Source organism: Macrobrachium rosenbergii, chromosome 3 (genome assembly GCF_040412425.1).
Source record: "Macrobrachium rosenbergii isolate ZJJX-2024 chromosome 3, ASM4041242v1, whole genome shotgun sequence".
Taxonomy (NCBI): domain Eukaryota; kingdom Metazoa; phylum Arthropoda; class Malacostraca; order Decapoda; family Palaemonidae; genus Macrobrachium; species Macrobrachium rosenbergii.
Genome location: NC_089743.1, coordinates 42163977 through 42176372, shown reverse-complemented (window position 1 = coordinate 42176372; position 12396 = coordinate 42163977). Strand labels below are relative to the sequence as shown.

At 35.3% G+C, this 12396-nt stretch overlaps 1 protein-coding gene across 2 annotated transcripts in view; it reads left to right on the top strand.

The window, feature by feature from the left end:
- The first annotated feature begins 11824 nt into the window (after nt 1-11824).
- The window catches only part of LOC136854619 (uncharacterized), a 71190-nt gene continuing 70618 nt past the window's right edge, over nt 11825-12396 (top strand). The window contains exon 1 of one of the 2 annotated variants that reach the window (XM_067131181.1): nt 11825-12060. The gene's annotated coding sequence lies outside the window, so the exon portion shown is untranslated. Of the gene's footprint in view, nt 12066-12396 lie in introns of both variants that reach the window. The other variant, XM_067131190.1, reaches the window with a different exon arrangement.

The following is a 12396-nucleotide window of genomic DNA, read 5'->3' as shown; positions in this document are numbered from 1 at the left end:
CAGCAGATTCACTCTAACTGCTTCCTACTATCAACTTTCACACCGGAATCTATCCGGCAAATATGGACGCGGCGCCTTTGTGTCTCTGGGAAACACAGTCCCCGAGAGCTAATGACATCAATACTTCTATCAGTTTCCTTTATGGAAATGAGCAACGGTAATTATCTTGTTTTTTTTTTCTAAAAATTGTGAATCCCAAAGTTATACACGCCCATGTTTTTTTTAGTTTTTTATTCTTTTCATTTATAACACCATGCTCAACAAGAGCACTGGTTTGCAACACTCATCAGCCTTTTCATTATTCCTCTTCTCATCTTAATCCCTGGACACGGTCGCTCTTTTGGCAGATTTACGAAAATTTGGTTGTAAAGCCAAGTTTTGGAGTGGTTGGACAGCAAGATGGGAGAAAGGAAGTGGGAACAGAGGTAAAGAAGAAGGCTAAAAAGCTGGTGCAGAAGTTAGGGGCCGAAGAGACGTTGTGAACAACCTTTAACCTTTTGTAATAATGCCTACAGTACGTCACGCTTCATAATTTGTTTCGGCAGCTGTTTCACAGGTTACCCTTCTTGAACTCACCATTGGCCTTTCCTTTACGAGAGAAGAGAGGAAGAATAGGCACAAATCTATCAGATACAAGTAAATCCTGCTGCATACAACTCACTCCCACAGCAGAATACACAACAGCTACTTGGGCAAATCCAACACAAGCGGATTTTCGCAACTCTCCTGAAGGGGATTTCCTGTGATAAATCGCTATGTAACCCTTAGGCTAAAAGGTGCTAGAAGATGTATTTTACAAAAACCCAGAGTAAGAAGACCTGGTTTCTCTAGGGAACTCTATGGTCTTATGCAACTATGAAGTCTCATAACAGGATGCACTGTCTGTGCTTATCATTTCTTTGTTTTCGACCCTGTCACCTCCCATTCATCAACATGAGATTACCCGGATCTATTGTGGAAAAGCCGCATGATTTGCCTTGGAAATTCTTATTGCATAAACTAGGGAACAGTGGACCAATTTACCTTTGAAATTATTCTGTACTTTGTGCATGAACTAGGGAACGGTGGACCAATTTACCCTCGAAATCATTTTGAACTTTTTGCATAAAATAGTGCACAGTGGATCAATTTGCATTCGAAATAATTTTGTATTTTTTGCATAAATTAGGGAACAATGGACCAATTTACCTTCGAAATCATTTTGTACTTTTTGCATAAGTTAGGGAACAATGGACCAATTTACCTTCAAAATAATTTTGTGCTCTTTGCATAAATTAGGGAACAGTGGACCAATTTACCTTCGAAATTATTTTGTATTTCTTCCATAAATTAAGAAATAGTGGCCCAATTTACCTTCGGAATTATTCTGCACTCTTGTGCAAAAACTAGGGCACAGTGTACCAATTTACCTTCGTACTTTCTGCATAAAGTAGAGAACAGTGGAACCTTGGAAATCATTGTGTACTTTATGCATAAACTAGAGCACATTGGACCAAATTACCTTCGAAATCACTATGTACTTTTTTTTAATAAATTAGGGCACATTAACTCATTTACACGGACTAGACTTTGACCAGCGAAGACTTCAGAATCCAAAAGATTAAAAAATGGGTTTAAATGAAAACACTTTTACGACAAATGCTTGCCCTACGCCAACTATAATAATAATAATAATAATAATAATAATAATAATAATAATAATAATAATAATAATAATAATACAGCTAGCGGATGCTCTTAATAATCACTGGTAACCAGACGTTGGGAAGGAAATTGCGTTGAAGTAAAGATAATATATATAAAACCATAAGTTTAAGCCCACTACAGACAACAGCCACCTGAGTGTAAATGTTTTTATGAATCATCACTGATTTACTAGACTAATAAATCAACACAAGCTAACATGTTATTTATGCCAATGGTCAGGTATTAGGAAGTGGCGATATTGAATGAATGAGCAAGTAAATAATGTATTTTCATTGAATGAAAGAGAAAGTAAATAATATATTTTCATTGACTGAAAAAGCAAATAAATAACGTATTTTCATTGAATGAAAGGGAAAGTAAATAATGTATTTTCACTGACTGAAAGAGAAAGTAGATAATGTATTTTCATTGAATAAAAGAGCAAGTAAATAATGTATTTTCATTGACTGACAGGAGCAAGTAAATAATGTATTTTCATTGAATGAAGGACAAAGTAAATAATGTATTTTCATTGACTGAAAGCGCAAGTAAATAATGTATTTTCTTGAATGAAAGAGCAGGTAAATAATGTATTTTCACTGAATGAAAGAGCAAGTGAATAATGCATTTTCATTGAATGAAGGAGGAAGTAAATAATGCATTTTCAGTCAGGAACAACTAATTGGTCGGTAAAGTAAATTTACGTGAGGTCATCATTAACTGGAATATAAAACTCAGGCCAGAGACGAAGTGCCGAGAGTTATGAGGTTATTCAGCACTGAGAATAAATTTAAAAGTAGGATGAAAGAAGGAGAATATAAACGGAGGTACAGTAAAAAGAATGGAAGGGGTGCAGCTACGGGTCGGAGGGACGCTGCAGTGAACCTTAAGTAATGCCTACAGTGCACCGTGTGAGGTGCACTGAAGGCACTAACCCTCCTACTGGGAATTAAAGTTTGGAGACAGATAAATTGGTTGAAACAATGGTACCTGCATAAAACTGCTAAGAAGAGTTCCACAATCATGCATTGTAGGGAATAAAAGGCCTCAGGTGGTGGGCAGCGTGGCACTGTGGAAACACATAATATATGGAAACTGATGCTCTTTGAAGGGAGCAGTACGCACTAATTCCAAAGGCACCAGCTTTGTTGTAGTGGGAAAATTCTCTACTGGAATAAAAAAAAAAATAATTGTGCTCTGCAGTAGAGCATTATGCATTGCTCTAAAACACAGCATTACATATCCTCATGGAACAGGAGAGAATATTTCGTGCTTTGTTAAAGCCTATTGTACTCTGTGTGTGTGTGTGTCTCTCATATACATACATACATACATACATACATACATACATACATACATATATATATATATATATATATATATATATATATATATATATATATGTATATATATGTATATGAGAGACACACACAGAGTACAGTAGAGCTTTAACAAAGCACGAAATATTCTCTCCTGTTCCATGAGGATATGTAATGCTCTGTTTTAGAGCAATACACAATGCTCTACTGCAAAGCGCAGTTTATATATATATATATATATATATATATATATATATATATATATATATATATATATATATATATATATACATAACACACACACATAATATATATATATATATATATATATATATATATATATATATATATATATAATTATATAATAAAAGGAGCAATGTGAAAAAAATCTAGAAAAGAAGAGTTTTCCGACTCAGTCAAGCTAATATAGATAAAAACGAACTGACAATGATTTTGCAAAAGACTGAATAAATATATTTCCACAATCCTATGGAGAATGTTAACTCCAACTTTGCAATCAGACAATATATCTACAAAAACAGGAAATCATATTAAAATAACATTTAAGAAAAAAAAAACAGTTTCAGTGAAACGTTACAGTCCCAACCCTTTGTGAATGTTAAAAGCATATATTATACACTCTTTGTTTGGAATTGGAATGTAAAATGAAGGCCACAGGCTAAGCGCTTGAGCCTATGAAGTTCTTCAGCTGTGAAAGGGCAACTGAGTGTAAAAAGCTTTTAAAGGTACAACAGGAGGAAGACCTCACAGCTAATCTATGAAACAAATGTTAGGAGAGGGCAGAAAGTGAGACGGAAGAAGGAGAATATGAATGAAGGTACAGTAATGAGGAATTAAAGGGGTTGCAGTCGAAAGGACGCTTCTGAGAACCTTAAATAAGCCTACAGTGCACCGGATGAGTTACACTGACGGCACTATCCCTATACGGGGTCACCCTCTGTTCAATTCATGTAAGTATAGAAGGATCTCTCGTATAGATTCTGAATTATTACCATTATTCTTATTAATACTATTATTATTGTTATTAACGTTATTATTCAGAAGATGAAACCTATTCTTCTGGAACAAGCCCACAGGAGCCATTGACTTGGAATTCAAGCCTCCAAAGAGTATGGTGTTCGTTTGAAAGAAGTAACAGAAGGTAATAGGTAATACAGAAAGAAGAGACCAGTTATTAGAGAAGAAAAGCTAGTTTCCTGAAAAGTCAGTCGAGGTTATTTTTCTTCGTAAAATTTCCTAATTCATCCTTACACGAAAATCTAAACTACATTTTCCTTGTGCGTGAACAGCATTTGTAAAGTCCAGAAATGTTGTCTCAGGAAATAATGCTTAACATAAAAAAAATAAAAATGTATTTCACACTTGTTACAAGCTTATAAAGCGTATGTAACTGTCTCTAAAATTGTACTGGGTTAAGATTGAATAATTTAAGAAAATACCTTCTTGGATCAAATGATGCTAATTGTTCATTTCTCTAAACCTACCATCATATAGTTTCTATACAGTCATGAGCCCATAAGCATGAAAGAACTACTGGATTTTCCTTTAGTTATTTTTAGTTATTTAGTATTTTGTAGTTATGTTGCCTACGAGGAAAGCATTTTCCATATTGATGCAATCAAGCAACAGCGATTACATACGTCTGAATATTGGAATTGTAACTCTCCACAGATACGCTGATATAATTCACGAATTCAGATTTTTTAGATGTCTGAAAATAAAATACTCTAGCATGAAAAGGGGCGACATACAACAATGTTCGCAGATATTAGTCAACAATGCCTCACGTTCCACTGATTCATTCATGAGACAATGCTACTTCTCCACACACACACACACAAAGACACTACATAAAATATTCTTAAGGGGCAGTGTGTTGATAGTATGTTTTCGCAAGTGGACTCTTCAAGGTCCTGACCTATTAGTGTGTGTGCGTGTGTATGTGTGTGTGTGTGTGTACGCATTCAACTATAAGCCTATAAAGATATATAATTCGTCAATCTACTCTCGAGTCTCGGTTTTGATTCTGCAGCGAGTTGTTAAGCTTTCGGGGCATTCTGTTAAGCAGTGAATTATGTACATGGTAGTTACTCGGCTGAGGTTGGTACGAAGGGATGGGGATAGCAACCTCATCCCAAGGGATTTGTGCAGAAAAGGAAGGCTACTTCCTCCTGGAGCTACTCTCTCCCAGTTGAAAACCTAATTATATATATATTATACTGTATATATATTTATAAATATATATATATATATATATATATATATATATATATATATATATATATATATATATATATATATATATATTTATATTTCTGACTCACAATGCGACCAGAACCCCAGTCTTTCAGTGAGAGTCCAAGGCATTCTGATATATATATATATATATATATATATATATATATATATATATATATATATATATATATATATATATATATATATATATATATATATATATATATATATATATATATATATATATATATATATATATATAGAGAGAGAGAGAGAGAGAGTACATAACCACGAGGAACTGCATGATCTTTCGCCTTTACTCTAAGGGATAGTAGCTCAAAAAAAGATCTTTTCCCTCCAAGCCAAAAGAGAACGTCGCTCATCGCATGGAAGAGGAAACTCTCTCACGGCAGCTTATTGTTAAAAAAGAAATAAAATAAAGTAAAATAAAAAGCATAACGAAACAAGCTTAATTCCTCGTACGTTCTTTCAGTCTCGCATTGCTGACAACTACCGGATAAGATGTTGCAAGGAACTCGAGACCATTAAGTGAGAGGGAGTGGGGCGTCAGTGATCTATCTAGCTAACTTGTTCGCAACAGAGGTATTCAGATAGTCTATATCTGAAAGGGAAATCCTCCGCCTCCGTTGTCGCATGATAAGTGGGGTTGTAGGGTACGCCTCGGGGCAGACGTATCCTCTCTCTCTCTCTCTCTCTCTCTCTCTCTCTCTCTCTCTCTCTCTCTCTCTCTGGTCGATCAGACTGCCGCCATGACGATGACATATGGTAGCTAGCTCTCTCTCTCTCTTTAAAACATAAAGAGAGAGAGAGAGAGAGAGAGAGAGAGAGAGAGAGAGAGAGAGAGAGAGAGAGAGAGAGAATCTCTCTTTAACAGCTGTTTTAAAGAGAGAGAGAGAGAGAGAGAGAGAGAATCTCTCTCTTTAACTGTTGTTTTAAGAGAGAGAGAGAGAGAGAAAGACGCTCTCTTTGTTTGTTGTATTAATCGTCACTAACGTACCAGTTCTAGACCTAGCCTGACCAATCTTATGGTAAGAATTCAGTCATTTTTCACTTACTATCAGCACAGTTATGTTACCCAACATTTTCATAATTACTGAAAGGATACTTTTCTAGATAAGCTGGCCAATACCCATACATCTAAACGGCTTCCTCTACGGATAGTTTCGATAGGGTAAATTACGTAGCACAAATCTGTCCATGGATCGTACGTACAGTACTCATGCAAGCGTGGCAATAGTCTTGGATACAAAAAGGTTTTCACTAAACACTAAAGAAGAGAGAGACGTCTTGTCGCATCTCGCATGGACTTGTGATTTCCCAGCCAAATATCTGCATTAGTCTGATTTCAATGGTTATATTAACATCTTGAAGCAGAAAGGAGATCAATACAATAAATATGTAAGCCTTTTACAAGAGGAATTGGAATACAGAATTTAGGCCGAAGACCAAGCAAGCGCCGGGACCTAAGAGGTCATTCAGGCTGAAAGGGAAACTAGGAGTAAACAAGATGTAACAGGAGGAAAACCTGAAAGCAGTTGCACTATGAATCAATTGTTAGGAGAGAGTGGAAAGCAAGACGAAAGAAAAATAAAAAGAACGGAAGTACAGTAAAAGGAATGAAAGGGGTTGCAGCTAAGGGCCGAAGGGACCCTGCAAAGAACCCTAAGCAATGCCTACAGTGCACCGCGCGAGGTGCACTGACGGCACTACCCCCCCTACTGGGATTCTTACAAGGGGAAGAGGAAGAAGACCAATGTATTCACAGAAATTATATAAACTATGGGTAAGGCTTTGGCAGAGATAATCATGAGTTTTCTCACGTAACTTTATTAAAGAAATTAACAAAATCACCTGGAAGTTGATAAAGATTACTGGAAAATGATCGATGAAGCCCTCAGAGGTCTTTTATCACGTGTTTATCATTGAGGATTTTTATCACTTGTTTAATCAATCACTGATAATAGATATGCACCTATGAAGAAATCTTTTCATACTGCTTCCTTTTCCTTTCTAATATCTGATCTCTTCTTTCTGTATTTCTCATTATCTTCTATAACTTCTTTCAAATGAACACTATATTCTTTGGATGCTTGAATTTCAAGTCAGTGGACCCTGTGGCTTTGTTCCGTATGAATGGGGTTCATCTTCTGAATAATAATAATAATAATAATAATAATAATAATAATAATAATAATAATAATAATAATAATAATAAATATCTGTATTTTGTTTTAAGATTTATTCACATTTAATCATTTCGTTCTTTGAAAACTTGCTAATTAAGTTAATGATCTTTTTTTATTTTCTTCACTTAATGTATACTCTTGTTGAATAATAATAATAATAATAATAATAATAATAATATCTGTATTTTGTTTTATCATTTATACACATTTAATTATTTCATTCTTTAGAAATTTTCTCATTGATTTAATTATCTTCTTTGATTTGCTTCACATAAATGAGAGCTCTTGTTGAATAATAATAATAATAATAATAATAATAATAATAATAATAATAATAATAAATTACTGTTAAACTATCAACATAGGGGTACAGCCAGTCCAACTCAGTGGCAGCCCTAAGCCCGGATAAATGGAGAGAGAGAGAGAGAGAGAGAGAGAGAGAGAGAGAGAGAGAGATACTGTATATAGGTCTTGTCTACAGCCTGCGGTGAGCCCTTCTCAGATACTCGTTTTTGTGCCCAACATTTCGTATAAATAGTATGACATGTTCGTCACACATATTGCTATCCTCCCCCACCTCCTCGTCCTACCCAACACACACAAACACACCCACTACCACACACACCTGACAACACTAAATACCATACACTTCTCGTGCTACTGATTATTCCTTCTTTAGCTTCTAAATTTCTTCAGGGCGGAAGAAACTCTTGGGCCTCGTAGGCAATTTCCCTAAGAGAAAATCACTCCGAATTCAAACTTATTCACGCAAAGAAATCGCTGACAGAAATGCAATGGATAACCCTGGAGGTTTAGTTAAAAAAGAAAAAAAAAGTAAAAAGATACACCGAAGTTTCTTCGGCGCAATGGAGCTTTCTTTATGAGCCGCGGCCCACGAAGCTTTCAGCCACGACCCGGTGGTGGCATGTCCTATAGCGTTGCCAGACGCACGATTATGGCTAACTTTTAGCCTTAAGGGACCTGTTGACCTAGGCACCATAGGTTACCATTTTTATTATCAAATCTTGATTATTTTTTTTCAGGAAGTTGCTTATAGCATACTATCACTGCACAACAAATATTTTGGTGATATTTTGAAAACTGACTTTTTAAATAAATAAATAAATATATACAGTATATATGGGAAAATAAGAATTTTTGGACTGCTAAGGCTTTTGTATTTTTCAAATAAATTCTTGTTTTTTTGTTTTAAATTACTTTACATACATTTCAGTATAAAAATAAGGAATTATTACTTTCCAAACCTACGTTTTTTTAGGTACATGAGATGCCTGATAAACGCAGGTTGACAAAAATGAAAAATAAATTGATGAAAAATAATAAAAAATTCACCAAACATTGAAAAAAGCATGTACACTCTTGAATGTACCATACATATAAACTTAAAGCTTTTATAAACAAGAGGCAAAAAGAATTGAGTCTCTAAGTAGAAAAATAATGGAGCCTTAGCACTTAGAAGCTGGAAAAACTTTGATTTTGAGAAAAAGGCACTTGAAGTTGGTGACACTGATAAAGTGGTGTTGGGAGATTATTTGAAGTTTCTTGGTAATGAAGCTGCCCCTGTTTCATAATCTGGGTCTTTTACAATATTTCTCTTGTGCCTAACCTTCTTCTTGAAAGGTAAGTCCATATTGGCATCCATCCTGGCTAGATATGCTGATGATATTTCAGTGCGTGGAAAACCAAAATAGTTATCTAAGTGGCTGGCTGTATAACCAGCATTATAGTTTGCTACAGCTTGCGCTGCTGCAAAGTCAATAATCCTCTTGCTTCCATTTTTATTCTTAGGGCAGTATCTCTACAGTCTTGAGTGTAGAGATTCATTTCGGTTCTGGGTTTGGCCATGAAGACACGCCTCCAGGAGCTCGTCACTCGTCATTCTTTTGTAGACTTCAAATATTTGTTTTTTCCCTTCCTCATCAACGATGAATTTCACTTTCATGGTAGAATGTGACTGGGGAACCTCATTGTTCATCACTGCTTTTTGATAAAAGCAATAGGTATCCACTGACTTATCACAATCATCATGATTATGACATTCATCTGTGGAAGAGCAGTGATGAGCAAACACGCCAAAACACCTGCCAAATGATGTAAGTGCCAAATGATGTAATTATACTTATACAATGTTATGGCGTAATCATCTCGATTTCGAATTTTGGACGATTATGTGCCTATTTTATAGGCTAGAGGGCTGCAATTTGGTATGTTTGATGATTGGAGGGTGGATGATGAACATAGCAATTTGCAGCCCTCTTGCCTCAGTAGTTTTTAAGATCTGAGGGCGGACGGACAGACAAAGCCGGCACCATATTTTTCTTTAACAGAAAACTAAAAGAGTAATTTCAGTAACAATATGGGGTGGTTTTTCCTAGTTTATATTCAAATTGGCTGCCAATGGCCCCTACGGTCTTGTTCCATTTGAATAGGATTCATCATTTCAAATAAAAAAAATAAATAATAAAATTACCTGGGTAGTGTTTTTTTTTTAAGAGGAATTTATTTCCGGTGATAGAAATTCATTTCTCGCTATAATGTGGTTCGGATTCCACAATAAGCTGTAGGTCCCGTTGCTAAGTAACCAATTGGTTCTTAGCCACGTAAAATAAGTCTAATCCTTCGGGCCAGCCCTAGGAGAGCTGTTAATCAGCTCAGTGGTCTGGTAAAACTAAGGTATACTTAACTTTTCTTATTTAATTTGACATTTATGAACTTTTAGGCTGCCCAGCCAAGTACTGTGGCACTTTCGGCCTTTCAAATGAATAACATATTTTCGGAAGCTTGAATTTCAAGTCAGTGTCCCCTGTGGGATTGTTCCATGTGCAGAATGTTCATCTTCTGAATAATAATAATAATAATAATAATAATAATAATAATAATAATAATAATAATAATAATAATAATAATAATAATTCAGAGCTTACGACTAGAAAGAGGGAAATGGGGGCAGGTTTGGACGGCAAGATAAAGAAATCCAGAAAATAAAGAAGAAGTAGAAGGATCATTAGGAGAAAAAACCCTCAGCTGCACTAAGAAGCCCTGAGGTTGGACAGCAAGACTAAAGAAACGGAAGCGAGAATAGAAGTACAGTAAAAGGCTAAACATGATGCCACAGTTGCACCACGTGAGGTGCACTAACGGCACTAAACCCCTACTGGGTTCATGTGATGGTGGTTCCTTTTCAGTACTGATCTTTCGAATATGTATAAATACACACACACACACACACACACACACACACACACACACACACACACACACATATATATATATATATATATATATATATATATATATATATATATATATATATATATATATATATATATATATATATATATATACATATATACACACACACATATATATATATATTCAGATGTATGTATGTATTTATATACATATATGCATACATACATCTATATATATATATATATATATATATATATATATATATATATATATATATATATATATACATTATATACTGTACATATATACATATGAACGATAGGATACAATGGATAATAATCTCTTTTTACATCTTATCGACAGAACTAACGCCACAGAAAGCGTTTACTTAAGAAATGAACTGATCTGCATAGAACACTCTCCAGTCTGTTTGTATCGAAGATAATTGATTTTAAAACAAAAATATCTCTTTTATTTTTATGGACACCAAACTGCGTATCTGAACTCAAATAGAGGAATAAAAAGTAACCAAGAAGTGAAAAAAAAACCAAGGCAGATCAGAAAATGCAGTGAGAAATAGTACGCTGTCCTTCACAAGAATATTTACTACACACGAAGACCTGTGAATGGGGGGATCTTCAGTGAATGAAAACATGAATGAATTTACGTTGCGCATTTGCCCAGTTGCTCTATATTCAGCTGACGACCAACCTCATAAACAATAACGTCTATTATTGTTCAGGTGGCAGCTTTTTTGCGTAATAAAAGCTCTGAGGAGAAAAATAAACATCAGCTTTTGAAAAATCTAAAGTGACAGCTTCTCATTTCATTGGTCAAAAGATTCCCTCACCCATTCGGGAGCGTTAGTCACTTGTTTGCTCTCGGCAATCAGACAAAAGCGTTGCACATTCGCACGATATCAGTCAGTGACTGCACATCTCTTTTATTTTCTCTTTTGGTTATTTGTAGGCAGATTTATATAGTTTTTGTTATCATCTTACCTATATTTGCCTTTCCTGAATATCATTTACTTTCGTCAAAGGAATATCTCTACGTGAATGAAGTTTATCGCGAAGAGTGAGTAAATCCGAAGCTGGCAACTTGCCATTGCAAGATGCCATCTACCACCGGCCGACAGACAGTAGACGCTTCTTCTTGAAATGTGCAAAGCGAGGAATTGTGATCCGAGATTTATCAGTAGTTTTCTTCGATATGCGTGATCTCTTCATCGATCGTGACGTGAGGGGAAATACAACAGTGCATTTCCCGTTAAAAAAAAGCAATCAAGAAATGATACACGACCTCGGGATGTTAAATAAATAAAGGCGTGATTGTGAAAGTGTTTTCAGAACGTTTGCATCACGACACGCAATCAGGTAAGGTACGAAAGATACGAATTTTAAGCTTCGAGATTGGCACGGATAATGAACAGCTATGTAGTGTTTTTTTTTTTTTTTATAACGTCAGGATTTGAAGAACACTGTCAGACGTAGGTAATACTTCCAGGAAGGGTTGCAATTTCAAAGACTATAAAATCCTATGGGGTCCATTCTAGGAAAACTTTATGTACCTGCAGGGACAAACGTTTCGACTTGTTCGTTCGAGCGAGGGGACTCCAGAGAGAGGAAAATGGAAAAAGGAAACTAGAAATGATTTCAGTATAACATTATTGAATGAGGAAAATGAAAGGGGGGAAGCACACCAACCGGTCA